This window comes from Calypte anna, chromosome 14 (assembly GCF_003957555.1).
Source record: "Calypte anna isolate BGI_N300 chromosome 14, bCalAnn1_v1.p, whole genome shotgun sequence".
Lineage (NCBI taxonomy): Eukaryota > Metazoa > Chordata > Aves > Apodiformes > Trochilidae > Calypte > Calypte anna.
In genome coordinates, this window is record NC_044260.1 from 2,041,299 (window position 1) to 2,045,374 (window position 4,076).

The 4,076-nt window shown below is 53.0% G+C and overlaps 1 protein-coding gene across 1 annotated transcript in view; it reads right to left on the reverse strand.

Moving 5' to 3' along the window:
- The window catches only part of SSTR5 (somatostatin receptor 5), a 591,623-nt gene that overhangs the window by 535,218 nt on the left and 52,329 nt on the right, over nt 1–4,076 (reverse strand). The window lies entirely within an intron of this gene.

Sequence of the window (4,076 nt, forward strand, 5' to 3'; positions counted from 1 at the left end):
GACCCCAAGCAGACCCCACAACACTCGAGATGCAGCAACACCCATCACATGCAACCAACACTGCTCCATCCTCAACACCCCCTGCCCCTACAACCCCTCCCCCCCCCCCCCCCCGAGGATGCCAAACCCCCCCAGCACCTCCCCTTACCAACCTCATCTCCTCCTCCCCGAACCGGGACACCCTTTTCAACTTCCAAAGCTGGGGCAGGTCCTGCAGGGATAGCTCAGCTTCCCTCCACTCCCCTCATTTATAGCCCCCAGGTGCCCCCATGGCCCAGGCAGGATGAGTCCCACCTGGGGGAGGTGCTGTGGGGCTGATGTGGCCCCAAACCCTCCAGCAGGCAGGGAATGGGTGGGGTATTTTCAAGGAATAACGTGGCTTTCCCTATTAAAGGTTATAAAATATTCCCAGGGCACATCAAGATGAAATGTGTAATTGCAGATCAGCCCTGCAGAGCCAGGCACAGGCAGGGAAGTTGTAATTGCTTCCTTTTGGAGCTTTATTTCTTTTCCCCCCCCCCACCCCCCCTATTTTTGTTCGTTCCCTTCTGTCTTCCTAAATCTGGTAGAAGAGAAAAAGGAGGCAATAAAATTTTTGGAAAGCTCTTGCAACCCAGCTCTTGTTGGCTTGTGGAACAGTCGGGCTGGAGGGGGAGGCCCAGGAACCACAACCTTTTGGATAGCCGGATTTTCAAAACAAAAATGAGGTTAGAAATGGAAACTTTGGTAAAATGAGCCGGGGATGAAAGCTTCGTTTCACACTTGGCAGGAATGCTGGAGCTCCACTGCTCCCTGGCTCTGGCACTTCCCGTGTTTAACCTGGTGCCCCAACAGCGTTTCTGCAGCTCCCCCAAAAAGCCTACAATAAAAAAAAAAACAACAAAGTTTCTTTTTCTAAGCAACCCTGGGCTCTCGGGGAAGTGGCACAAGAGGGGTGGGATGTCCCCAGCCAGGCGTCAGCTGCCACCTTGGGAACATCCACTGCCGGTTTGCTTTAAATCTCGTTTTTAACAAGGGGCTGAGGCAGCGGTTTCACCTCTGGATAGAAAAGAGAAACACAATTTGCAGCAGGACGGGATGGGATCCTCCTCCTGCCAGCGCAGGGAACCCACGCAGCCCTGGGGAACGACACATCGCGACGTGTCGCGACCGAAAGCAGCGCCTGCTGGAGGGGTGCCCGCTCCCCTTGCACACCGACAAAGCTTCTCCAGCAGAACCCCCCATAACACTACAGGGACCCACACCCCAAAACATCGCGAGTGGGACCTGGGTGCTGTGTCCCGTGTGCCGCAGGTGACCGGAGAGCAATCCTGGCAGGGCCACCATCCCTCACCCTGCAGCTCCGGGTGGAAGAGCATCACATCACATCGCATCACATCGCATCGCTCTGCTGGGACTCTGGAAATCAATGGAAAAGACCCAAAACTCTGCCCTGGTGGACACAAACCCGTGCCGTGGGCTTGGAGCAAGAGCCGGGCGATTTCATCCATCCAAACCAAAGCCTCTTTTATTGTCCTGGTGTAATGAAGTGCAGGCTTCACCTGGCCAGCCCCAGAAGTGGCTCCTCTCGGAGGCAATGAATACAAATACTTGACCTCCTGAGCTGCGGGGCAGCAATTAGTTTAAGCAGGGGGTTTGTGTAACACTTCAAAAGTCTTAATCCATGCGGTCAGCCCTGGCACGGTATTTGCCAGAACCTATTGAGGAGTCTTAATGAGGCCGCAAAGCAAGCTTTCAATACATTTTGGGTCGCTTCAGATGCTTTAAATGGCATAGTCTATATGGCATTGTGCGGCTTTAGAAAGGCCCGGGCTTTAAAAAAGTATGGTTCCTTTTCACAGGGCAGACAGAAACCATCTTTAGAGCCGGGACCCTTAACGTTTTGCATATCAATAGGGCTGGGGCTGAATGCAGTCACTCAGCTGAGAAATAGGATCACTATCAGCGTTTCCAGCCTTTCACAGGCACTTGGGAAACTTTAAAGCCCTCGGCGGAGAATAATTTGGTCGAATGTCGTGGCTGGAAACAAAACCTAAACAAGCAAAGCGCAGTCCATCACGCCGAGCTGCCAGCCAGGGTGACAACAGGCTCCAGCCGCTCGACATCCAGTCCCCAGCGGGTCGGTGACCCGGGGAGGGGGGGACGTGGCTGGGGGGAACCCGCACAGGGCATGGGATCATAGAATCCTAGAATGGGCTGGGTTGGAAGGGACCTCAGAGATCATCAAGTCCAACCCTTGATCCACTCCCCCCGTGGTTCCCAGCCCATGGCACTCAGTGCCACATCCAGGCTCTTTGGAAAGATCTCCAGACACGGAGAATCCACTACTTCCCTGGGCAGCCCATTCCAATGCCTGATCACCCTCTCCAGAAAGAAATTCTTTCTCATCTCCAACCTAAACCTCCCCTGGCACAACTTGAGACCCTGCCCTCTTGTCTTGCTGAGAGTTGCCTGGGAAAAGAGCCCAACCCCCCCTGGCTCCAACCTCCTTTCAGGGAGTTGCAGAGAGTGATGAGGTCTCCCCTGAGCCTCCTCTTCTCCAGCCTCAACACCCCCAGCTCCCTCAGCCCTTCCTCACAGGAATTCTGCTGGATCCCTTCACAGCCTCCTTGCTCTTCTCTGGACCTGCTCCAGCACCTCAATCTCCTTCCTGAGCTGAGGGGCCCAGATCCTTTTTTTATTTTTTTTTTTTTTTTTACACCATCCCAGTTTCTTAGCACTGGCCCTAAACCCCCAAGCTCTGTCACCACGCTGGTGGCATCTGCCGCTGCCCCCAAGGCTGCACGGACGGACTGACACAGCGGTGACCCCACGGACCCGCACAGCCGCGTCCCACTCATCACGCAGAAACACGCAACGGGTTGCGCTGAGCTCTGGCATCACCTCAGCCCCATCCCCACGCGTGTCCCAGCAACAACCAGATGAGCCCAGGGGCTGCCCCAGCAAAGCACCAAAACCAATCCTCCCCCCCCCCCAGTGGGATGAATGGGGTCAGTTCCCGGTGTGCACCCCAGGGGAAGGGACAAATGTCACCTCTGTCACCCCCGGAGAGCAGCAGAAGGGGAGGGGGTGGCAGGACACCTCTGGGGACACGGGCACCTCTGAGATGCTGCAGGATGGAACAAACCTCAGCCAAAGAATATTTGCAAACAACTCAAGGCCCCGGGGGCCCTGAAAACACGTAATTAGCTCATTAAAGAGACAAACACAAGTCACTAATAAGATATTAGAGGCTAATTAAATGGGGTTTTTTTTCCCCCCATCTTTAATTAAGGGAAAACGTGTTAATTCAGATTAAACCAATTTCTGCAGCCCTCTGTGGCTGTAGGTTGGAAAATCTATTGAGATTATTGAACAGAAAGGTCAGAGTTTGGGGCTTTTGTCTGCTCTGATTGAGTGAATTTGGAGAAGGGGGGGGGAGGAATTTCATCCGAGGGAGGGAGAAACGCCCTCCTTGATCAGCTGGGTTACCAAAAGAAAAAAAAAAACCAAAAAACCAAAGTATGTGATGCCCAACTCCCTCTCCCTAACCCTGGATCTTTGCATTTATGCAAACCTACTGACATTTGGAGTTTTTCTTAACTAGGCCATTCCTGCAGAGTATTTTCTGGCTGCAAAACCTCCCCTGGGGGGCTGCTGCTCTGCCACCCTCACCCAACACCCTGCGGCAGCTGCTGCAATTTGCTTGAGCAAAACCCCACCAGCTGCACGTCCAGGAGAAAACAGGTTTGTTTCCAAAGCTTTTCTTGTGGGTGGCAGAGCCATCCTCCTCATTCATCCACCCCCCCTCACCACCCAGAAGGGTCACAGTTTCTAGAGATTAGCAAGATTTATATGAAAGAATATTTAATCTGCTCAGGAAGGGGAAGAGGGATCATCTGTGGTTTTATTTCTTAAATACTTCTCTCTACTCCAGAAGGGTCCTTTTTTTTTTTTTTTTTTTTTTTTTTACTTTTTGCCAGAAAGGGTCCAATATAAATTAGAAAGAAAGGAGGAGGTTGCTGGTAGGGTGGCCACGAGTATTTCAGGACCACGGCGGCCACGAGCATCCCTGGAGCACACAGTGCTGGGCAGGC